This window comes from Coregonus lavaretus (assembly GCF_964263955.1).
Source record: "Coregonus lavaretus genome assembly, chromosome: 19".
Classification (NCBI taxonomy): Eukaryota; Metazoa; Chordata; class Actinopteri; order Salmoniformes; family Salmonidae; genus Coregonus; species Coregonus lavaretus.
Window position 1 is genome coordinate 34,910,875 of NC_140006.1, and position 26,358 is coordinate 34,937,232.

Sequence of the window (26,358 nt, forward strand, 5' to 3'; positions counted from 1 at the left end):
GCGTTTCGCTCCGCCTTAAACCAATAGGAGCAGAGCTCCCCTATGGGGCGGAGCTCCACGATATAGAACGATAGTTACCGGAGTGTAACTCCAGTTCTATGAGTGGAGCGGAGCCCCATTTTTTTATTTCACCGTTATTTAACCAGGTAAGCCAGTTGAGAACAAGTTCTCATTTACAACTGCGACCTGGCCAAGATAAAGCAAAGCAGTGCGATAAAAACAACAACACAGAGTTACATATGGGGTAAACAAAACATAAAGTCAAAAATACAACAGAAAATATATATACAGTGTGTGCGAATGTAATAAGTTATGGAGATAAGGCAGTAAGTAGGCCATAGTGCAAAATAGTTACAATTTCGTATAACACTGGAATGATAGATGTGCAAAAGATGATAATAAATAACAATATGGGGATGAGGTAGTTGGGTGGGATAATTTCAGAAAGGCTGTGTACAGGTGCAGTGATCGGTAAGTTGCTCTGACAACTGGCGCTTAAAGTTAGTGAAGGAGATAAGAGTCTCCAGCTTCAGAGATTTTTGCAGTTCGTTCCAGTCATTGGCAGCAGAGAACTGTAAGGAATGGAGGCCAAAGGAGGTGTTGGCTTTGGGGATGTCCAGTGAGATATACCTGACTACGGGTCGGTGTTGCTATGGTGACCAGTGAGCTAAGATAAGACGGGGATTTGCCTAGCAGTGATTTATAGATGACCTGGAGCCAGTGGGTTTGGCGACGAATATGTAGTGAGGGCCAGCCAACAAGAGCGTACATGTCACAATGGTGGGTAGTATATGGGGCTTTGGTGACAAAACGGATGGCACTGTGATAGACTACATCCAATTTGCTGAGTAGGGTGTTGGAGGCTATTTTGTAAATGACATCGCCGAAGTCAAGGATCGGTAGGATAGTCAGTTTTACGAGGGCATGTTTGGCAGCATGAGTGAAGGAGGCTTTGTTTTGCGAAATAGGAAGCCGATTCTAGATCTAACTTTTGATTGGAGATGCTTAATGTGAGTCTGGAAGGAGAGTTTACAGTCTAACCAGACACCTAGGTATTTGTAGTTGTCCACATACTCTAGGTCAGACCCGCCGAGAGTAGTGATTCTAGTCGGGTGGGCGGGTGCAAGCAGCGTTCGGTTGAAGAGCATTCATTTAGTTTTACTAGTGTTTAAGAGCAGTTGGAGGCTACGGAAGGAGTGTTGTATGGCGTTGAAGCTCGTTTGGAGGTTTGTTAACACAGTGTCCAATGAAGGGCCAGATGTATACAAAATGGTGTCGTCCACATAGAGGTGGATCCGAGCGTCACCAGCAGCAAGAGCGACATCATTGATATACACAGAGAGTAGAGTCGGCCCGAGAATTGAATCCTGTGGCACCCCCATAGAGACGGCCAGAGGTCCAGACAACAGGCCCTCCGATTTGACACATTGAACTTTATCTGAGAAGTAGTTGGTGAACCAGGCGAGGCAGTCATTAGAGAAACCAAGGCTATTTAGTCTGCCAATAAGAATGCGGTGGTTGACAGAGTCGAAAGCCTTGGCCAGGTCGATGAAGACGGCTGCGCAGTACTGCCTTTTATCGATCGTGTTTATAATACCGTTTAGGACCTTGAGCGTGGCTGAGGTGCACCCATGACCAGCTCGGAAACCGGATTGCATAGCGGAGAAGGTACGGTGGGATTCTAAATGGTCGGTGATCTGTTTGTTAACTTGGCTTTCAAATACTTTCGAAAGGCAGGGCAGGATGGATATAGGTCTATAACAGTTTGGATCTAGAGTGTCACCCCCTTTGAAGAGGGGGATGACCGCGGCAGCTTTCCAATCTCTGGGGATCTCAGACGTTGCGAAAGAGAGGTTGAACAGGCTAGTAATAGGGGTTGCGACAATTTCGGCGGCTAATTTTAGAAAGAAAGGGTCCAGATTGTCTAGCCCAGCTGATTTGTAGGGGTCCAGATTTTTTAGCTCTTTCAGAACATCAGCTGTCTGAATTTGTGTGAAGGAGAAGCGGGGGGGGGGGGGGCATGGCCAAGTTGCAGCGGAGGGTGCAGAGCTGGTGGCTGGGGTAGTGGTAGCCAGGTGGAAAGCATGGCCAGCCGTAGCAAAATGCTTATTGAAATTCTCGATTATTGTAAATTTATTGGTGGTGACAGTGTTTCCTAGCCTCAGTGCAGTGGGCAGTTGGGAGGAGGTGCTCTTATTTTCCATGGACTTTACAGTGTCCCAAAACTTTTTGGAGTTAGTGCTACAGGATGCAAATTTCTGTTTGAAAAAGCTAGCCTTTGCTTTCCTAACTGATTGTGTATATTGGTTCCTGACTTCCCTAAAAAGTTGCATATCGCGGGGGCTGTTCGATGCTAATGCAGTACGCCACAGGATGTTTTTGTGCTGGTCAAGGGCAGTCAAGTCTGAGGAAAACCAGGGACTATATCTGTTCTTAGTTCTGAATTTTTTGAATGGGGCATGCTTATTTAAGATTGAGAGGAAAGCACTTTTAAAGAACAACCAGGCATCCTCTACTGACGGAATGAGGTCAATATCCATCCAGGATACCCGGGCCAGGTCAATTAGAAAGGCCTGCTCGCTAAAGTGTTTTAGGGAGCGTTTGACAGTGATGAGGGGTGGTCGTTTGATCGCGGACCCATTACGGACGCAGGCAATAAGGCAGTGATCGCTGAGATCCTGGTTGAACACAGCGGAGGTGTATTTAGAGGGTACATTTGTCATAGGACTTAAGGCCCTGCTGACCCTCTCTAGTCTCGCTGAAGATAAATATCTCGGGAGGCTGATTGAGGGGAAGCGTCCTCTCATATAGGGACACCTGTACTCCTATTGGCTGCAGGTGTGTGCATAATTTTGTCTCAGGCTGATGCTGCCTTAGGGCAGTGGGTAAACCAATAGGAGCAGAGCTCCTCGATGGGGCTCCACTCCACTCATAGAACTGGAGTTACACTCCGGTAACTATCAATATCTGGCCCTCAGAGAGCAGAGCTGATGGGCACACAAAAGAGCTGAAGAGTGGCCCCTTGGAGTTGACAGTCCGAATTAATTGAGTGGAGAGATTGCGATCAGAGCTCACTTTCCCTCTCTTTCTTTCTCTCTCTCTTTCTATCTCTCTCTCTCAGGTTCTCACAAGACAGATGTTGGCAAGCCATCAGAGAGAATGGTCCCTGCTAACTCTCCTGACCAGTCATCAGGTTGGAATAACGTTGAAAATCAGACCGAAGACTTCAGAGGGGCTGTCTGAATAGATGGCTAAATTAATGGGGCGGTGTAAGGCCTGTTAGGGGTGCAATGAAATAAGACAGTCAGTCCTTCTCTTGCTGGTTGAGAATGAGAATGAAAGCCTTCTCAGTGAAACAGAGACACAACTAAGAAGGGATTCAGCCGATTAGCATCATGAGAATGCTTTCACAAAGCCTCAGAAGTGTATAAAACGCTCCATCAAATGTCTAAAGGAATGTCTGGAGACATATCAGAGGAGAAGGAATGAAATATATAAGGATCTCATAGTTTACAGTTGGTGGGTCTTTTATGAAAACGGAGGTATGCATTTTCGTCATCGAAAACACTTTCCTGGCAGAGGTTGCCGATAAACAGGTGTGAATGTTATTAAAATGTCCGCTTTAATGTATTGGAGATGTTTCACTACATCATTCCAATTTACCAGAGAAAATATTTCAAGATGTGTGGGACGGAAGGAAAATGTGCTCAATCAATACATCAAAAGATTCTCAGTGGTTAGGCTACATCAAATAGAAATGGCAGTGAAATTCCAATCTGGTACAGTGAGGGAAAAAATATTTGATCCCCTGCTGATTTTGTACGTTTGCCCACTGACAAAGAAATGATCAGTCTATAATTTTAATGGTAGGTTTATTTGAACAGTGAGAGACAGAATAACAACAAAAAAATCCAGAAAAATGCATGTCAAAAATGTTATAAATTGATTTGCATTTTAATGAGGGAAATAAGTATTTGACCCCCTCTCAATCAGAAAGATTTCTGGCTCCCAGGTGTCTTTTATAGAGGTAACGAGCTGAGATTAGGAGCACACTCTTAAAGGGAGTGCTCCTAATCTCAGTTTGTTACCTGTATAAAAGACACCTGTCCACAGAAGCAATCAATCAATCAGATTCCAAACTCTCCACCATGGCCAATACCAAAGAGCTCTCCAAGGATCTCAGGGACAAGATTGTAGACCTACGCAAGGCTGGAATGGGCTACAAGACCATTGCCAAGCAGCTTGGTGAGAAGGTGACAACAGTTGGTGCGATTATTCGCAAATGGAAGAAACACAAAAGAACTGTCAATCTCCGTCGGCCTGGGGCTCCATGCAAGATCTCACCTCGTGGAGTTGCAATGATCATGAGAACGGTGAGGAATCAGCCCAGAACTACACGGGAGGATCTTTTCACTGATCTCAAGGCAGCTGGGACCATAGTCACCAAGAAAACAATTGGTAACACACTACGCCGTGAAGGACTGAAATCCTGCAGCGCCCACAAGGTCCCCCTGCTCAAAAAAGCACATATACAGGACCGTCTGAAGTTTGCCAATGGACATCTGAATGATTCAGAGGAGAACTGGGTGAAAGTGTTGTGGTCAGATGAGACCAAAATCGAGCTCTTTGGCATCAACTCAACTCGCCGTGTTTGGAGGAGGAGGAATGCTGCCTATGACCCCAAGAACACCACCCCCACCGTCAAACATGGAGGTGGAAACATTATGCTTTGGGGGTGTTTTTCTGCTAAGGGGACAGGACAACTTCACCTCATCAAAGGGATGATGGACGGGGCCATGTACCGTCAAATCTTGGGTGAGAACCTCCTTCCCTTAGCCAGGGCATTGAAAATGGGTCGTGGATGGGTATTCCAGCATGACAATGACCCAAAACACACGGCCAAGGCAACAAAGGAGTGGCTCAAGAAGAAGCACATTAAGGTGTTGGAGTGGCCTAGCCAGTCTCCAGACCTTAATCCCATAGAAAATCTGTGGAGGGAGCTGAAGGTTCGAGTTGCCAAACCTCAGCCTCGAAACCTTAATGACTTGGAGAGGATCTGCAAAGAGGACTGGGACAAAATCCCTCCTGAGATGTGTGCAAACCTGGTGGCCAACTACAAGAAACGTCTGACCTTTGTGATTGCTAACAAGGGTTTTGCCACCAAGTACTAAGTCATGTTTTGCAGAGGGGTCAAATACTTATTTCCCTCATTAAAATGCAAATCAATTTATAACATTTTTGACATGCGTTTTTCTGGATATTTTTGTTGTTATTCTGTCTGATTGATTGATTGCTTCTGTGGACAGGTGTCTTTTATACAGGTAACAAACTGAGATTAGGAGAACTCCCTTTAAGTGTGTGCTCCTAATCTCAGCTCGTTACCTCTATAAAAGACACCTGGGAGCCAGAAATCTTTCTGATTGAGAGGGGGTCAAATACTTATTTCCCTCATTAAAATGCAAATCAATTTATAACATTTTTGACATGCATTTTTCTGGATTTTTTTGTTGTTATTCTGTCTCTCACTGTTCAAATAAACCTACCATTAAAATTATAGACTGATCATGTCTTTGTCAGTGGGCAAACGTACAAAATCAGCAGGGGATCAAATACTTTTTTCCCTCACTGTAGCTTAACAAGAAACGGACACCATCGGTCATTTCAGTCAAAACACCACACAGAATAAAAGGAATATAAGAACAGCATCAAGGATATTCTTTATTGTTCTAGATAATTGAATTTGTATGCCGATTTCATACGGTCTACACGCCTTAGGTGTCTGAAAGCCATAAAATTCCATCCGAATGTGCTACCTCAGAATCCATTAGGCCTACATCAAACACACGAATGAAACTCGTGTCAAGGCCAATTGGTGAATCACTAACTGTACACTGTTAAAGTTACAAATCACATATAAATGCATTACATATGCTCATGTGTGATGATTGAAAACCAATTTACATATTTAATCAGCAGCACCGGCCATTTTTCAATCCTCATTCATTCATGCATTTCGGAGGTAAAAGAGGAAAGGAAAGAAAAACAAATATTTCCCTTAGCTTCAAAACACCATCTTCTTTTTCATTTGGGGCTTTCTGTCTTCAATTAAGACTAAAAGTTGGTGCCCTGGATTAGTGCTCAGTATGCACTTCAAAATTGTTTCACAACCGCTTCATGATTCCATTTCTTCCCTACTCAGCAGTTTCATCCGTTGAAGACTTGGTGAAGGCAAAACTGTGTCATGAAACAGTTACAGACCAGAATTCCATTTGGCCTTGCGATCAGCACATTGTCACAACCAGAAGGACACATGGTTGCCTGCTTCTATGTAATATGCTATGGAATATGCATAGAGTGACTCACCCTGCGAAAGGACACCATATAGAAAGTGTCGCCTCGTCGATTTAACTAATCGAAGAAGTCGCTGTAGCTTTGATGGCGTGAGTAGTACACCAGAACCTCACTTCTTGGTCTGCTGAAAGAGAGAGAGAGGTGGCAGTGAAATACACTACATGACATGTCAAAACTAAATCTAACATAATAGAAATCTGATATGTAATTAAAGTTAGTTGACATCTTAAAGAGAGTCTGACAATATTTATGACTACAGCCTGCTGTATGTCAGCAGTGAATTTCAAAAGTCAGAGACCTAGAAGATCTTGATGAAATTACTGTAACTAAATTTACTGTAACTACATTTACTGTAACTAAATTTACTGTATCTAAAATCAACACCTCCTTTACATTAAACATTATTACAAAGTTATTACCATGCTATTAATATGTTTAAGGGAATAAGTCATCTAAGAATAGTACTCCAAGTTCCCCTCTTGAATCTAGAGAAACATCTTCCCACTTCTAGCTCAAAGTGTAACAAAAGTTGTATGTGTGGGGTGCATCTTCAAATCAAATCAAATCAAATTGTATTGGGCACATGCGCCGAATACAACAGGTGTAGACATTACAGTGAAATGCTTACTTACAGCCCTCAACCAATGATGCATTTATTTTTTAATAAAAAAAAGTAAAATAAAACAACAACAAAAAAGTGTTGAGAAAAAAAGAGCAGAAGTAAAATAAAATAACAGTAGGGAGGCTATATATACAGGGGGGTACCGGTGCAGAGGGGGCACCGGCTAGTTGAGGTAGTTGAGGTAATATGTACATGTGGGTAGAGTTAAAGTGACTATGCATAAATAATTAACAGAGTAGCAGCAGCGTAAAAAGATGGGGTGGGGGTTGGGGTGGTGGAGCAGTGCAACTAGTTTGGGTAGCCATGATTAGCTGTTCAGGAGTCTTATGGCTTGGGGGTAGAAGCTGTTGAGAAGTCTTTTGGACCTAGACTTGGCACTCCGGTACCGCTTGCCGTGCGGTAGCAGAGAGAACAGTCTATGACTAGGGTGGCGGAGTCTTTGACAATTTTTAGGGCCTTCCTCTGACACCGCCTGGTATAGAGGTCCTGGATGGCAGGAAGCTTGGCCCCAGTGATGAACTGGGCCGTACACACTACCCTCTGTAGTGCCTTGCGGTCGGAGGCCGAGCAGTTGCCATACCAGGCGGTGATGCAACCAGTCAGGATGCTCTCGATGGTGCAGCTGTAGAATTTTTTGAGGATCTGAGGACCCATGCCAAATCTTTTCAGTCTCCTGAGGGGGAATAGGCTTTGTCGTGTCCTCTTCACGACTGTCTTGGTGTGTTTGGAACATGATAGTTCGTTGGTGATGTGGACACCAAGGAACTTGAAGCTCTCAACCTGTTCCACTACAGTCCGTCGATGAGAATGGGGGCATGCTCAGTCCTATTTTTTTTCCTGTAGTCCACAATCATCCCTTTGTCTTGGTCACGCTGAGGAAGAGGTTGTTATCCTGGCACCACACAGCCAGGTCTCTGACCTCCTCCCTATAGGCTGTCTCAACGTTGTCGGTGATCAGGCCTACCACTGTTGTGTCATCGCCAAACTTAATGATGGTGTTGGAATCGTGCCTGGCCATGCAGTCATGGGTGAACAGGGAGTACAGGAGGGGACTGAGCACGCACCCCTGAGGGGCCCCCGTGTTAAGGATCAGTGTGGCAGATGTGTTGTTACCTACCCTTACCACATGGGGGCGGACAGTCAGGAAGTCCAGGATCCAGTTGCAGAGGGAGATTTTTAGTCCCAGGGTCCTTAGCTTAGTGATGAGCTTTGAGGGCTCTATGGTGTTGAATGCTGAGCTGTAGTCAATGAATAGCATAATCACGTAGGTGTTCCTTTTGTCCAGGTGGGAAAGGGCAGTGTGGAGTGCAATAGAGATTGCATCATCTGTGGATCTGTTGGGGCGGTATGCAAATTGGAGTGGGTCTAGTGTTTCTGGGATAATGGTGTTGATGTGAGCCATGACCAGCCTTTCAAAGCACTTCATGGCTACCGACGTCAGTGCTACGGGTCGGTAGTCATTTAGGCAGGTTATCTTAGTGTCCTTGGGCCCGGGGACTATGGTGGTCTGCTTGAAACATGTTGGTATTACAAACTCAGTCAGGGACATGTTGAAAATGTCAGTGAAGACACTTGCCAGTTGGTCAGCGCATGCTCGGAGTACATGTCCTGGTAATCCGTCTGGCCCTGCGGCCTTGTGAATGTTGACCTGCTTAAAAGTCTTACTCACATTGGCTACGGAGAGCGTGATCACATAGTCATCCGGAACAGCTGGTGCTCTCATGCATGCTTCAGTGTTGCTTGCCTCGAAGCGAGCATAGAAGTGGTTTAGCTCGTCTGGAAGTCTTGTGTCACTGGGCAGCTCGCGGCTGTGCTTCCCTTTGTAGTCTGTAATAGTTTTCAAGCCCTGCCACATCCGACGAGCGTCAGAGCCGGTGTAGTACGATTCAATCTTAGTCCTGTACTGACTCTTTGCCTGTTTGATGGTTCGTCGGAGGGCATTGCGGGATTTCTTATAAGCGTCCGGGTTAGAGTCCCGCTCCTTGAAAGCGGCAGCTCTACCCTTTAGCTCAGTGCGGATGTTGCCTGTAATCCATGGCTTCTGGTTGGGCTATGTACGTATGGTCACTGTAGGGACGACGTCATCGATGCACTTATTGATGAAGCCAGTGACTGATGTGGTGTACTCCTCAATGCTATCTGAAGAATCCCGGAACATGTTCCAGTCTGTGCTAGCAAAACAGTCCTGTAGCTTAGCATCTGCGTCATCTGACCACTTCTTTATTAACCGAGTCACTGGTGCTTCCTGCTTTAGTTTTTGCTTATAAGCAGGAGGATAGAGTTATGGTCAAATTTGCCAAATGGAGGGCGAGGGAGAGCTTTGTATGCGTCTCTGTGTGTGGAGTAAAGGTGGTCTAGAGTTGTTTTTTCCTCTGGTTGCACATTTAACATTCTGGTAGAAATTGGGTAGAACTGATTTAAGTTTCCCTGCATTAAAGTCCCCGGCCACTAGGAGCGCTGCCTCTGGATGAGCTGTAAATAGCTGTTTTGGCCTCTCATTCTCCACAGCAGTGGAGCCAAAAGGGAAAACATGAGCATAAAATAATTTGGAGAGAAATATGGTGAACATCTGAAGAGTTTGAAGAAACGAGACATTGAAAATACTGTAGGGTCCCTTTAAAACGTATTTGCACAAAAACACATTGTTTCTGCCATTTTTGATAAATACTTACTCAGAGTAGCTGACTGTTACAACCGAGTTACTGGACTGGGTTGTCTGTGGTCTCTCCTCAGTTGACTTCTGTGAAAATAGTTATAGAATGGTGGTCAGTGAGTCATTGCTATTTAACCAGACTGCTCTATTCTGAAACTTTAATCATATACTGAAGAACATCATATCATTGTGTCTTTTGTCTTGGCTGATTGATGACAAATAATCAAGTGGAACTTAAAGAGACATTTTGCTTATTTATATGGCAATTTTTTTGTTGTTGTATTTGACCATTTCCTTCGCCAGTATGCTTCACCATGCTCTCTGAGAGCATTGCCCGCAGTATTATGTGTTTGAATTGAAAAAGCACTGATCCTCATCCTGTCTCTGCTCTACACATAGCCTGTGACTTACATGTGAAACAGAAGCACAGGTATATAACCTTCAAAATGAATGTAAGCTGAAATGTTTCCCTTTAAAATATGAGACACTTCCCCTTTAAACTTTCCCATCCAAATAAAAAAACATGTCAGATATTTTTTTATACAACCCATATCGTTGGATGACATGCAATATTACCGTACAAACCAACATGGATGGGATGAAAGGGTTCCCGAGTGGTGCAGCGGTCTAAGGCACTGCATCTCAGTGCTTGAGGCGTCACTACAGACCCCCTGGTTCGATTCCAGGCTGTATCACAACAGGCCGTGATTGGGAGTCCCATAGGGCCGTGCACAATTGGCCCAGCATCGTCCGGGTTTGGCTGGTGTAGGCCGTCATTGTAAATAAGAATTTGTTCTTAACTGACTTGCCTAGTTAAATAAAGGTTAAAAAATAAAAATAAAAATAACACTTTAAAAACAACTGACTAAAGCCTATCAAATGCAATGACAGTCCAGGCATGCCAGTTCAATGGGTCACTGCATGAGTGGCCCACGGCTGAGCAAACATGTTTCACTGTGGATGGAGATCAGTGTGTACATTTTCGGACACCATCAGCCTCAAAACTCACCCTCCTTGAGTCAATCAACAACCCTCCTTGAGTTAATCATCATGCCTCAGCCTCATGCTTCAAGGAGAGTTTACAATTGACTTAATTAAGGAGGGGTGAGGCATGAGGCAGAGGATGTCCTAAAATGTCCACCACACCCCAGTACAAATGAGTGGGATAAGGATTCCATTGAGTCAGCCTAATTCTAGTCTGCACTAAATCCTACTGAATGTACTTCAAGTTTACCACAAACATTTTAGGTCACGGCAGAAACTCGGAAGGTACTGAGCTGATTGCAAATGTAGAAGATTCTCGTCCAACTCTCTCCATAATTCAGCCAGTTAGATGCTATCGAAAACAGTCTCACACACAGATGTGTGATACAGAGACCGATAAAAACAGATAACTTTTTCTGTGCAAAGTTTCTCAGTTTAGGACAAGCTCCTCTTCACAGAGACAGAGATGTAAGGTAAGAAATCAAGTTAAACCAAACACAGACATATATTGACACACACACCAGAGAAAACCAAAAATGTTACTCCGATACAAAATAAATCAGCTTCCACTGCAGAATCTGAGACAGTGGCACCACTCAGCTTGAGTTTGTACTTCTGTCTGACTGTATGATGTACAGTCTGTACTGTAGATTTCATTCCCTTTTCACCTGAAATATCCATCCTCCTCCTCAAACTATGCATACTAGCCTTATTCCTGTGGGACTAGACGAGTGGAGCGAAGCGGTTTTCAAGACGTGCTCTGCAACGAATCTGGCCTGACCTGATAGGACACGCTAGTATAACAGTTCAAGTGATATCACAGAAATATGACAAAAACAAACCAGATCTCCTCTTTGTCCCTTCTTTTCGCACAACAGGTTGGTGAGGATGGAGAGAGATGAAGGTTGAGAGAGAGATTTACAGACAGGCATGTTTCATCCAACGCGACGAGGGCTCTCCAAGCCCGTGCTTTACCATGAATTTCATTGGGCTCAGTGGGGGGGGTTTTCCCCGGAAATTCCAAGTCTGGGGTTGAACCACACAGGGCTAAAATAGGTCTATCTCACTGCTTCTCCTCAAATGGCAAACAAAACTGATTGATAAGTACTTCAGTTGGAACTTAGAAAAAAGCAGAGCATGATGTCAAAGTGTGAGGATATGCCAACATTGTGCAAAGCTACATAGACAACATCTCCTTGTCTGAGAAATCATAGATCTCTATTGTGCCTCTTCAGTTGGTAGAGCAAATGCAGAGGGGTTTTCCCAAAGTCTGGAAGAGGTTTAAACACATCCAAAGAGGTACAGTATGCAAACTGTAAATCTCACTTAGAAAAGTATTCCCTTGAGAAGAGTTTATCACTGATACTATATGCCAGGATTCCCCAACTGGTAGCCCGCAGGCCGAATTTGGCCCACGTGTGATTTTATTTGGCCCCCCAAGTTTTCGGAGCAAAACAAATATATACAGTATATATTTTATTTTTATTGCTGGACATAAAATACTGTAAAAACACCAGCAAGACTTCCGGTTTAGCATGTGAATGGAGAAGAAGCTTGTGGACGAGGCTCCTACGCATTCGTTAATTTAACCTAATTTGTACTTTGCATTCCACTTTCTTACATATCAGATTTGATTGATGCGTTCGTAAGTTACCTTTTTGATTCAAATGTCACACGACCTGAGGAGCAGAAGACCTGTACCTAACATTTCAACCGCGATGGCAAACGTGAATGGTATTGGCACCGACTCCAGTCCAACCGTTACAGAGTCTCATGCGGTCACACTCCCCACAGATCTTCAGAAAGGTTCTGGTCTCGGAAATTACTACTGTGATAAGGAGCACATTCTCCAGAGGCAGGGCAGAGACCAGCTACGCTTCGGCAGACGCAAGGTGTTCATCTTTCCTGACCTCAGCTCGAGTGTCAACAAGAAAATAGCTAAATTCCTCGATGTGAAATGCAACCTTCATGAGAAGAAAATGAAATTCTCACTCCGCTTCCCTGCTCGTCTCCACGTTGAACATGCCAGGGGGAAGCTACAGTTCGACTCCCACAAGGACGCCCAGCATTGGTTCGACAGTCACTTCTGAGCCGTATCTTGGATCTATGACCTACTCTTTTGCCAGGTAGCATGCATAGCCTAGGATACACTCCAAGTCGAAGGCATGTTTAGATTTTTACGGCAGGGCCTTTTTCCCCATGTTGCCATTCCTTTTCTACTCTGCAGAAACACTATTGAACTCTGATAAAAATGACTAATACTGTCTTGTGTGGTTGTTGATGTTTGGGAGGTCCTTTTCATTTAGCTAGATGGCTTGCGTAGTAATGCATGGCTACAATTCCAGGCTTTTGCAGAGCTTTCCTTTTTTTAGTTTTTTCGTCTAGATACTTACTGAAGGACTTTTCACCACTTTAGTACGCCCTATTGATCATTCGTACATGTACAGACACTCGGCCCCTTTACTTTTTTGTAACAGGGGAACATACTGCGGGACACTTATTTGGCCATCCTTAAGACACATTGTACGTGTTGCACTGATTGAAGACTCCCTGAGTCAGGACAGTTCCGTTTTACTGTTATGCGGTTTTCTGTCTTTGTTTTGGTTATCTGCTGACCTACTTTACCATTTTGTGAATACCTTTTCAAATGAATTTCACGACTCCTGCTATGGAGTCTCTCCGCATTAGGATAGGAAGTTTTTCTGTTTCTATGCACCAAAGCTGCGCAAACTTCAACCTGCTGTCTCCATTCGCTGGGGAAGGAGACTTTGGGTTTGGGTGGGAGGGGAGGGGGAGGGGGAGTGACCTTTTTTAAAAATTGAATTATTATTATTATTTTGCTTTTTTCATCAGTTTTCTCTGTTATCTTTGCAAATGCTTGGTCTGTTTTCACACCTTTTTCCTTTCAATATTTTAGATGGCTAACAACGCTAATAATAGTAATATTGGAATAGGTAGGCCTAATCCTATAGTTTTTGTCTTGGAATACTAAGACAATGAATAATCATGTCAAGAGGTCAAGGGTCTTCTCCCATTTGAAAAAGCTAAAAGCAGATGTGATATTTTTACAAGAGACTCATTTACGGATTAAAGATCACACAAGGCTACAAAACTCCAGGTTCAGTCAGGTTTTCCATTTAACTCCAAAGCCAGAGGGGTTGCAATTTTGGTTAGTAAAATAATACATTTCTCTACAACTAATGTTATTTCAGACAGTAATAGGAGATATTTAATCATAACTGGCACCATTTGGCACACACCTGTAGTATTGGTTAATGTATATGCTCCCAATTTTGATGATGTTGAATTTGCCAATAGGTTGCTGGGGAAAAGATCCCTTCTCTGAACACCCATCTTTTGATATTTGGCGGGGATCTGAATTGTGTTATTAGCCCGGCTTTAGACCGCTCCAACCCCAGAACTATGTCTCCTCCTCCTATGTCAAAGTCCTTCTCAGATTTTATGGTTCAGAATGGGTGTACAGATCCCTGGAGATTTCAGAATCCCCAGGCAAGAGAGTATTATTTTTTTTCACATGTACACCATTATTTTTCTTGTTTGACTATTTCTTTATTGATCATAAGTTACTTCCAAATGTCACCTCTTCTGAATAGTTACCCATTGTAATTTCTGACAATGGAGCTTTAGCCCTCGATATAGTCCTATCAGGACAAACTCGTACTTCTCTCTGGAGATGCAATGATCTTCTCCTGTCTGATGCCGACTTCTGTAACATTATCTCCACTTCTATTGATAATTTAATTGTTTCAAATCAGACAAGCTCAACCTCTCATTCTCTCTTATGGGAATCACTTAAAGCCTATCTTAGAGGATAAATTATTTATTATTCTTCTAATTTAAACAAAACTCGGAAAGCTAAACTAGAAGAACTCTCTAAAGCCATCCTTGACTTAGACCATCAATATGTCCTGACGCCATCTCCAGAGCTATATAAGCAACGTTTGAACTTACAATCTGAATTCAATCTCTTGTCCACTACAGATGCAGAACGGTTACTTTTGCAATCACGTGGTACCTACTATGAACATGGCGACAGGGCAAGTCTTCTGCTCGCACATCAACTAAAATGCAGCGCTGCTACCCGTCTGATTCCCCAAATTAAAGATTCCTCTCATACAGTGAGGGAAAAAAGTATTTGATCCCATGCTGATTTTGAACGTTTGCCCACTGACAAAGAAATGATCAGTCTATAATTTTAATGGTAGGTTTATTTGAACAGTGAGAGACAGAATAACAACAACAAAATCCAGAAAACGCATGTCAAAAATGTTATAAATTGATTTGCATTTTAATGAGGGAAATAAGTATTTGACCCCCTCTCAATCAGAAAGATTTCTGGCTCCCAGGTGTCTTTTATACAGGTAACGAGCTGAGATTAGGAGCACACTCTTAAAGAGACACTTAAAAGACACCTGTCCACAGAAGCAATCAATCAATCAGATTCCAAACTCTCCACCATGGCAGAGACCAAAGAGCTCTCCAAGGATGTCAGGGACAAGATTGTAGACCTACACAAGGCTGGAATGGGCTACAAGACCATCGCCAAGCAGCTTGGTGAGAAGGTGACAACAGTTGGTGCAATTATTCGCAAATGGAAGAAACACAAAAGAACTGTCAATCTCCCTCGGCCTGGGGCTCCATGCAAGATCTCACCTCGTGGAGTTGCAATGATCATGAGAACGGTGAGGAATCAGCCCAGAACTACACAGGAGGATCTTGTCAATGATCTCAAGGCAGCTGGGACCATAGTCACCAAGAAAACAATTGGTAACACACTACGCCGTGAAGGACTGAAATCCTGCAGCGCCCGCAAGGTCCCCCTGCTCAAGAAAGCACATATACAGGCCCGTCTGAAGTTTGCCAATGAACATCTGAATGATTCAGAGGAGAACTGGGTGAAAGTGTTGTGGTCAGATGAGACCAAAATGGAGCTCTTTGGCATCAACTCAACATGCCGTGTTTGGAGGAGGAGGAATGCTGCCTATGACCCCAAGAACACCATCACCACCGTCAAACATGGAGGTGGAAACATTATGCTTTGCGGGTGTTTTTCTGCTAAGGGGACAGGACAACTTCACCGCATCAAAGGGACGATGGACGGGGCCATGTTTCGTCAAATCTTGGGTGAGAACCTCCTTCCCTCAGCCAGGGCATTGAAAATGGGTCGTGGATGGGTATTCCAACATGACAATGACCCAAAACACATAGCCAAGGCAACAAAGGAGTGGCTCAAGAAGAAGCACATTAAGGTGTTGGAGTGGCCTAGCCAGTCTCCAGACCTTAATCCCATAGAAAATCTGTGGAGGGAGCTGAAGGTTCGAGTTGCCAAACGTCAGCCTCGAAACCTTAATGACTTGGAGAAGCTCTGCAAAGAGGAGTGGAACAAAATCCCTCCTGAGATGTGTGCAAACCTGGTGGCCAACTACAAGAAACGTCTGACCTTTGTGATTGCCAACAAGGGTTTTGCCACCAAGTACTAAGTCATGTTTTGCAGAGGGGTCAAATACTTATTTCCCTCAATAAAATGCAAATCAATTTATAACATTTTTGACATATGTTTTTCTGGATTTTTTACTGTCTCTCACTGTTCAAATAAACCTACCATTAAAATTATAGACTGATCATGTCTTTGTCAGTGGGCAAATGTACAAAATCAGCAGAGGATCAAATACTTTTTTCCCTCACTGTAGCTTGATTTCTGTCCCTACGGGGATCAATGACACCTTCAAATCTTTCTATTCCTCCCTGTAAACGTCTGAATTTCCATCAGATACTGCCAATAGGACTACATTTTGGGTGAACTGGAGACTCCCACAGTTGAGGCTGAAACTACAGATGACCTTGATTCTCCTCTCAGCCTTGAAGAAGTTATTCAGTCTATCAAGTCAATACAGAGAAGCAAGGTTCCAGGGCCTGATGGGTTTCCAACTGAGTTCTTTAAGAAATTCCATACCAAGTTAGCCCCTTTACTTTTATCTATGTATAATGAGTCACTTGAATGTGGCTCGCTGCCACCTACCCTAACACAAGCTCCAATAGCGCTTCTCCTTAAGAAGGGGAAAGACCCCACTTCCTGTTCTTCATTTAGGCGAAGGTGATAGCGAGGCGTCTGGAAGTAGTCTTACAAGGACTCATATCACAGGAACAAACCGGTTTTTATAAAGGACAGATATTAATTTTTTAATATTTGGATGCTGTTTAACATTATTTATTCTAAACTATTCTCCAACTCCGCTGAGGTGGTAATCTCCCTAGACGCAGAGAAGGCATTCGACAGAATTGAATGGGAGTACCTATTTGCTGTTCTTAATTTTTTTTGATTTGGGGACAAATTTAGCTCATGGATCTGTCTCTTGTATACATCTCCCCAGGCCAGTGTCTGTACCAATGATTGTTTTGCCCTGGAACGTGGGACACGCCAAGGCTGCCCACTGTCCCCTTTATCATTTGCCGTCGCCATTGAGCCCCTTGCAGTAGCTTTACGGGCATCCTCCTCTTTCCAAGGTGTAACACAGGAAGGAGTTGAACATAGGTTATCATTATATGCAGATGATTTGCTACTCTATGTAAATAACCCTGTAACCTGTTTACCTTCTATCCTTTCTATTCTGGAGAACTTTGGCTCCTCCGGTTACAAGCTGAATCTCCAGAAAAGTGAGTGCTACCCTATCAATCCAGCAGCGCTACAGCTCCAGCAGACAGACTTGCCTTTTCAGCTTTGGTTTCAAATACCTTGGAGTGAACGTAACTCATTCATTACATGCTATTTTTTCTGAAAACTTTGCTCCCCTCCTTCTGCAAATGAAAGCAGATTTTTAGAGATGGGGGTAGCTTACCACTATCACTTATAGGAACGATTAATGCTGTAAAAATGAACAGTTTACCCAAATTCCTTTATCTATTTCAATATATCCCATTGTTTTTACCAAAGTGTTTTTTAAAGTCAATCAATCAGGCTGTTACCACATTTATCTGGGGAGGAAAGGTTCCTAGAGTCAGTAGATGCAAGTTTAGTGGAGGGCTTGCACTACCCAAATTCTTATACTATTACTGAGCAGCCAACTTTCAGAAATTGCCATTCTGATTCCATGCTCCAGATAACCCATGGTGCCACCTAGAAGCACATTATTGTATTTCTGCTTCTCTTCCTGCTTTACTCTGCTCTTCTCTCCCAGCATGCCCCTCTCGCTATACTGGCAATCCTGTAGTGCTTTCCACACTTTTTTTTCCCCACACCATATTTGGTACCAGTTTCGACTGCATTTTAAATTCTCCTCTGCATCTACTATGGGTCCTATTGATAAGAATCACGTATTCCCCGCTTCCCTAATAGATAATGGGGCGGCAGTTAGCTTAGTGGTTAAGAGCGTAGTGCCAGTAACCGAAAGGTCGCTGGTTCTAATCCCCGAGCCGACTAGGTGAAAAATCTGTCGATGTGCCCTTGAGCAAGGCACTTAACCCTAATTGCTCCTGTAAGTCGCTCTGGATAAGAGCGTCTGCTAAATGACTAAAAAAAAAAAAAAAAAAAAAAAAAAAAAAGATAATAATTTCTCTTACTGGACAAGGAAAGTTATTAAGTCCTTCCAAGACTTACAGTGGGGAAAAGAAGTATTTAGTCAGCCACCAATTGTGCAAGTTCTCCCACTTAAAAAGATGAGAGAGGCCTGTAATTTTCATCATAGGTACACGTCAACTATGACAGACATAATGAGGAAAAAAAATCCAGAAAATCACATTGTAGGATTTTTAATGAATTTATTTGCAAATTATGGTGGAAAATAAGTATTTGGTCAATAACAAAAGTTTCTCAATACTTTGTTATATACCCTTTGTTGGCAATGACACAGGTCAAACGTTTTCTGTAAGTCTTCACAAGGTTTTCACACACTGTTGCTGGTATTTTGGCCCATTCCTCCATGCAGATCTCCTCTAGAGCAGTGATGTTTTGGGGCTGTCGCTGGGCAACACAGACTTTCAACTCCCTCCAAAGATTTTCTATGGGGTTGAGATCTGGAGACTGGCTAGGCCACTCCAGGACCTTGAAATGCTTCTTACGAAGCCACTCCTTCATTGCCCGGGCGGTGTGTTTGGGATCATTGTCATGCTGAAAGACCCAGCCACGTTTCATCTTCAATGCCCTTGCTGATGGAAGGAGGTTTTCACTCAAAATCTCACGATACATGGCCCCATTCATTCTTTCCTTTACACGGATCAGTCGTCCTGGTCCCTTTGCAGAAAAACAGCCCCAAAGCATGATGTTTCCACCCCCATGCTTCACAGTAGGTATGGTGTTCTTTGGATGCAATTCAGCATTCTTTGTCCTCCAAACACAACGAGTTGAGTTTTTACCAAAAAGTTCTATTTTGGTTTCATCTGACCATATGACATTCTCCCAATCCTCTTCTGGATCATCCAAAGGCACTCTAGCAAACTTCAGACGGGCCTGGACATGTACTGGCTTAAGCAGGGGGACTGCAGGATTGGAGTCCCTGGCGGCGTAGTGTGTTACTGATGGTAGGCTTTGTTACTTTGGTCCCAGCTCTCTGCAGGTCATTCACTAGGTCCCCCCATGTGGTTCTGGGATTTTTGCTCACCGTTCTTGTGATCATTTTGACCCCACGGGGTGAGCTCTTGCGTGGAGCCCCAGATCGAGGGAGATTATCAGTGGTCTTGTATGTCTTCCATTTCCTAATAATTGCTCCCACAGTTGATTTCTTCAAACCAAGCTGCTTACCTATTGCAGATTCAGTCTTCCCAGCCTGGTGCAGGTCTACAATTTTGTTTCTGGTGTCCTTTGACAGCTCTTTGGTCTTGGCCATAGTGGAGTTTGGAGTGTGACTGTTTGAGGTTGTGGACAGGTGTCTTTTATACGGATAACAAGTTCAAACAGGTGCCATTAATACAGGTAACGAGTGGAGGACAGAGGAGCCTCTTAAAGAAGAAGTTACAGGTCTGTGAGAGCCAGAAATCTTGCTTGTTTGTAGGTGACCAAATACTTATTTTCCACCATAATTTGCAAATAAATTCATTAAAAATCCTACAATGTGATTTTCTGGATTTTTTTTTCTCAATTTGTCTGTCATAGTTGACGTGTACCTATGATGAAAATTACAGGCCTCTCTCATCTTTTTAAGTGGGAGAACTTGCACAATTGGTGGCTGACTAAATACTTTTTTTCCCCACTGTATATGTAAATTGATTATTTTATTGTTTTCCCAATTAGGCATTGTGTCTCCTCCAAATTTTCTTGCTTCCCTGCTCCACCCCCTTGCCAACCCTAGGATGGCATATTGACTATTACCTCGACAGAAAGCAGTCATTTCTCAGATCTATCTGTGTATTATGTCATTGGACAAACACTCCACCAACACAACTAAATCTGCTTGGGAATGGGAAATGGGTGTTGAATTTACACAGGAGTGGTGGGATGAGGCGATTGATAGAGTACTCTCCACTACATCTTGTGCTCATCTTGGTCTCATAAAATTTAAGGTTTTATATAGAGTGCATTTTTCCAAATCCAGATTGTCTGAAATAAATCAAAATGTAAATGATGAGTGTTATAGATGTCATGTCTCACCATGTGACCGTAGTCACATGTTCATTCAAATATCTAAACTACAAAATTACTGGGATTCTATTTTTAAATTTTTATCTGAGGTGCTTGAAATTACCCTGCAGCCATGTCCCTTGATAGCTGTTTTTGGTGTTCCAGAAGACTTGTTCTCCTTGGACCCCAAACATGCCGATATTGTTGCTTTTACATCCTTATTAGCTCAACGTAGAATTCTTCTCCAGTGGAAGTCTGCTCAGCCCCCCTCTACTTCTCAATGGCTCAACAATGTAATGTTCTTCCTAAAGCTTAAGAAAATAAAGTGTTCTCTTAGGGGTTCCAATTATACATTTGTTAGAAAATGGCAACCATTTATATCATACTTCAATGGCTTGCAGAGGCTCCCCTCTGATGAGATGCTTTAAGGTTTCCCAGTAGGTATTCCCAGTAGTCATTACATAAAAGGTACAGTCATCAATATAATGCTATCCAGTCCAAGCAAGTTTGTCTAAGGTTTACTGATACTTTATTTACTTATTTATTTCTGTTTTTGTTGCTCCACTTTTTGTATCTTCAATCTGTATTTCGTTGTTGGTATGCGAGACAATTTTTTCCCCCTGTATTCTTGTTTGTTTGTTTATTTGTTGTGATATCTCTGTAAAAATTTTGTTTTCTAGGACCGAACTGAGGGAGGGTGTGGGGTGGATTGGGTATATGGGATGATTGGGGTGGGTGGTTGGGGTGAGGTAGGGCGGAGAGGTAGGGAAGGGACTGGGGGGGGTTGGGTGGATGTGTTGTGTGGAGGAAGGGAGGGAGGGTGGTTGGGATATGGTAAAATCTTTGTACTTACATTGATGTACATTTTGTAAAACTTTAATAAAAATATATACCACAACAACAACAAAAATACACCAGTAAATCAGCTCCAAGTGATTTTAATTTTGGAAATCAGTTCCAACGTATTCCCACACATAATAGAGAGATATACAGTATGCGATCGTATACAAATGTGACTAGTTTCAGGAAACTAGGTGTATGTCGCGGGTCACTACTTCACAGGAGAGCCATTTGAAGGTAAACTTTTTTTTAAATCAAAATGCGTTTTTTGGCAGAAATGGCTTCTGGAACATGTGAACTTTCATGTGCCTTAATAACAAACTTGTATGCCATCTGTACATACGAATACAATTGTTAAATTATGAGCCTAGTTGGTTTAGCCACAGAAAAAGACAGCAACCTTCCCGCTAGCCATGATTGGCTGAGATAATGAGTGGGCTGGACATGCCGAGAGATGAGTTTGGATTGGTCTGCCATGTAGAACGTTTCTGTCCATTTGAGCTGGTCAGTATGTGTAGGTAATCCTGTCTAACGGTGGCTTAAAAAAAAAATATTGCGTAGTAGAACTGTATAAGTGTTGCTCTCCACTTTCTGGAGGACCGAGTTTTGAAATCAGTGGAATCAATCAAACTAAGGGCAACCATGGCATCTGTGACAGGGAGAAGCGTCCATCCATGATGTATATGGGTAAGATAGTCTAGCTAGCTACATTTTCAGATATCACATGTTTCTAATTTTGACAGAAATTAGTTTTCATTTCAAGTTAAAGTGTACTGTTAGCTAGCTAGCTAACGTTAACTGGCTGGCTCGCTAGCTAACGTTACGTGTATGATCTGTGTAGGAATATTATTTGTATCTCAGAGCCATTTGCTTTGCTGGTTATAGCCTAATGTTAGCTAGCTAGCTAACATTGAACCTGGTTGGTTAGCTACCTGCAGATTCATGCAGGGTAGTAATGTCATGAGTTGGGATTATGGTTAATTGCTTAGCTAGCTAGCTACATGTCTTAACAAAAGACTCCACTATGCAAGTATCCATTTCAATAGGTCGGGTAAAATGGTCAGTGAGATGTTCTCTCATTTGCGTCTGGAAGTAGCTAGCAAGCTATCCAACGTTAGCCAGTTAGCTTGGGTGCTTGACTGCTGCTGTTAGGTCAGCTAGATAACATTACGTGTGTGATCTGTGTAGTAATATTATTCGTATCTCAGAGCAATTTGCTTTGCTAGTTATAGCCTAATGTTAGCTAGCTAACATTGAACCTGGTTGGTTAACTACCTGCAGATTCATTCAGGGTAGTAACATCAAGAGTTGGGATTATGGTTCATTGTTTAGCTAGCTAGGCCATTTTCTCAAAAGTGAGGTTACAAGTTTATCAACTTTCAAAACAGAATTACTTTCCAATTGTTCCTCAACTGTAGTTTATGATATACAATTTTATAGCTCTGAGTCTCTACTTTTATTCAATGTAAAAAACACAATTTCAAATTTTGCTACATAAGAGTCGGTCGGTCACAAATGTCAGCAAGGTTTGAAATGTCAAATATTATATCTGTTTGGGATTCTTGAGGTCAATTTGCAGTCTACAAATTATTTGTAATTATGTTCTGGCCCCCTGACCATCCGTAGTAGTGCACTACACAGACAATATGGAATCATTTGCGATGGAGCTAGTGAAAAGAAAGGCAGGTCCAGGACCAGGTCTAGCCCTGAGGGTTACGTGTGTGGGAGAGCCTTGAGCATGAAACGCTACACAACTCTACCATTATTAAACATTAATTTATATCCTCTTCCTCCTCTTACTTACCATGATCATCACAGAGAATTCCCTAACTTCCTGGAACTCCCTGAGGGTGTCTGTCACGACTTCCTCCGAAGCTGCCTCCTCTCCTTGTTCGGGCAGGCTTCGGCGCTCGTCGTCACCGGCCTTCTAGCCACTGCCACATCACATCTCATCATTCCATTTGTTTTGTCTTGTCTATTACACACACCTGGTTCATATCCCCTCATTAGTACATGTATAAGTGTTCCCTCTGCCCCCTTGTCCTTGTGGGTGATTGTTTAATGTGAGGAGAGAGTAGCTCGGTTGAGCTACATGTATTTTGTATTGCCGGGGTATATTTTCCCTGTGTGCCTGTTTTGTTCCAGTGCGCCTGTTTTGCACACTGGACTGTTTGACGCTATTCTGCATAACTTTGTATTCTGGATTTTTTATTTTTTTATTTTTTTTTAACCTTTATTTAACCAGGTAAGCCAGTTGAGAACAGGTTCTCATTTACAACTGCGACCTGGCCAAGATAAAGCAAAGTAGTGCAATAAAAACAACACAGAGTTACATATGGGGTAAAAAACATAAAGTCAGAAATAAAACAGAAAATATATATACAGTGTGTGCAAATGTAGCAAGTTATGGAGGTAAGGCAATAAATAGGCTATAGTGCAGAATAATTACAATAGTATTAACACTGGAATGCTAGATGTGCAAGAGATTATGTGCAAATAGAGATACTGGGGTGCAAAAGAGCAAAATAAATAACAATATAGGGATGAGGTAGTTGGGTGGGCTAATTTCAGATGGGCTGTGTACAGGTGCAGTGATCGGTAAGGTGCTCTGACAACTGATGCTTAAAGTTATTGAGGGAGATAAGAGTCTCCAGCTTCAGAGATTTTTGCAATTCGTTCTAGTCATTGGCAGCAGAGAACTGGAAGGAATGGCGGCCAAAGGAGGTGTTGGCTTTGGGAATGACCAGTGAGATATACCTGCTGGAGCGCAGACTACGGGTGGGTGCTGCTATGGTGACCAATGAGCTAAGATAAGGCGGGGATTTGCCTAGCAGTGATTTATAGATGGCCTGGAGCCAGTGGGTTTGACGACGAACATGTAGTGAGGACCAGCCAACAAGAGCGTACAGGTCACAGTGGTGGGTAGTGTATGGGGCTTTGGAGACAAAACGGATGGCACTGTGATAGACTACATCCAATTTGCTGAGTAGAGTGTTGGAGGCTATTTTGTAAATGACATCGCCGAAGTCAAGGATCGGTAGGATAGTCAGTTTTACGAGGGCATGTTTGGCAGCATGAGTGAAGGAGGCTTTGTTGCGAAATAGGAAGCCGATTCTAGATTTAACTTTGGATTGGAGATTCTTTATGTGAGTCTGGAAGTTGAGTTTACAGTCTAACCAGACACCTAGGTATTTGTAGTTGTCCACATACTCTAGGTCAGACCCGTCGAGAGTGGTGATTCTAGTCGGGTGGGCGGGAGCCAGCAGCGTTCGATTGAAAAGCATGCATTTAGTTTTACTAGTGTTTAAGAGCAGTTGGAGGCTACTGAAGGATTGTTGTATGGCATTGAAGCTCGTTTGGAGGTTTGTTAACACAGTGTCCAATGAAGGGCCAGATGTATACAAAATGGTGTCGTCTGCGTAGAGGTGGATCTGAGAGTCACCAGCAGCAAGAGCGACATCATTGATATACACGGAGAAAAGTGTCGGCCCAAGAATTGAACCCTGTGGCACCCCCATAGAGAATAAACTCTGTATTCTGTGATTTACCCCCCTGCACCTGACTCCTTCAAATCACCCATCACAGTGTCATACACAGTGGAACCCCCCCCCCCCCCCCCCCCCCCCCGCTTCCAATTAGGCAACCCCTAAATATGTCTTACACAGGAAGCTAGACTCAAGACAGGAAAAATTTGGAATCCTCCCAAAATCAAAGGAGAAACACCATTGGATATCATTTGCTTCCCATGTCAACTAAGGTTACTGGCACAATTTCTTTGGGTGTCTTCACTAGTTTGTTTTCTTTCTACAGTAAGTGGTGCATACAGTAACACAATATATCACCAATAATGTCCTCAAACCATTTGTATGTGTAGCTGACCTGGCACACTGCTGAGTACTGGCTGAACGTGAAAACCAAAAGGCAGTTTTGTGAAGCTCACACTGTATGAAGGCATTGTTAAAAACCTTGCGTGAACTCTCTGAACCGAAATTAAAACAGCAAAGCACTCAAATTAAAATGACTTTCTCTGCAAGTGGGGCCAACTTTTAGGACCATTTGAGGAGCTATCTTGCTAATTTATAGGTCACGGTCCTCTATGGCAGCTCAGTCTGTACAGTGGGGAAAAAAAGTATTTAGTCAGCCACCAATTGTGCAAGTTCTCCCACTTAAAAAGATGAGAGGCCTGTAATTTTCATCATAGGTACACGGCAACTATGACAGACAAATTGAGATTTTTTTTCTCCAGAAAATCACATTGTAGGATTTTTAATGAATTTATTTTCAAATTATGGTGGAAAATAAGTATTTGGTCACCTACAAACAAGCAAGATTTCTGGCTCTCACAGACCTGTAACAACTTCTTTAAGAGGCTCCTCTGTCCTCCACTCGTTACCTGTATTAATGGCACCTGTTTGAACTTGTTATCAGTATAAAAGACACCTGTCCACAACCTCAAACAGTCACACTCCAAACTCCACTATGGCCAAGACCAAAGAGCTGTCAAAGGACACCAGAAACAAAATTGTAGACCTGCACCAGGCTGGGAAGACTGAATCTGCAATAGGTAAGCAGCTTGGTTTGAAGAAATCAACTGTGGGAGCAATTATTAGGAAATGGAAGACATACAAGACCACTGATAATCTCCCTCGATCTGGGGCTCCACGCAAGATCTCACCCCGTGGGGTCAAAATGATCACAAGAATGGTGAGCAAAAATCCCAGAACCACACGGGGGGACCTAGTGAATGACCTGCAGAGAGCTGGGACCAAAGTAACAAAGCCTACCATCAGTAACACACTACGCCGCCAGGGACTCAAATCCTGCAGTGCCAGACGTGTCCCCCTGCTTAAGCCAGTACATGTCCAGGCCCGTCTGAAGTTTGCTAGAGTGCATTTGGATGATCCAGAAGAGGATTGGGAGAATGTCATATGGTCAGATGAAACCAAAATAGAACTTTTTGGTAAAAACTCAACTCGTTGTGTTTGGAGGACAAAGAATGCTGAGTTGCATCCAAAGATCACCATACCTACTGTGAAGCATGGGGGTGGAAACATCATGCTTTGGGGCTGTTTTTCTGCAAAGGGACCAGGACGACTGATCCGTGTATATCTCTCTATTTAGGCTGTCATAGACAACACATAACAGATGTCAAAAACGAAATAACAAGTGCTATATCAAAAACAAGTCAAATGCCATCAACTAATATCAGCATCTAACATAAGGAAGGCTTTATAACCGTAGGTTAAATTTGACTGTTAGCTTTAACAACAAAAACATAAATATTTAGCTATTAGCCAAATGGTGTCAGATGTCGGCAGCTGTGACCTCATAACAGAA

General features: G+C 43.0%; 1 pseudogene across 1 annotated transcript in view; it reads right to left on the reverse strand.

Annotated features, from left to right (window-relative positions):
- LOC311147033 (cyclic AMP-dependent transcription factor ATF-6 alpha-like) overlaps positions 1–26,358 on the reverse strand; it is an 82,604-nt pseudogene that overhangs the window by 20,824 nt on the left and 35,422 nt on the right. The window contains exons 13-14 of the transcript in view: positions 9,646–9,713; positions 6,364–6,475 (exon numbers count right to left, since the gene is read on the reverse strand). The product of the transcript in view is annotated as a cyclic AMP-dependent transcription factor ATF-6 alpha-like (transcript). The remainder of the gene's footprint in view (positions 1–6,363; positions 6,476–9,645; positions 9,714–26,358) is intronic.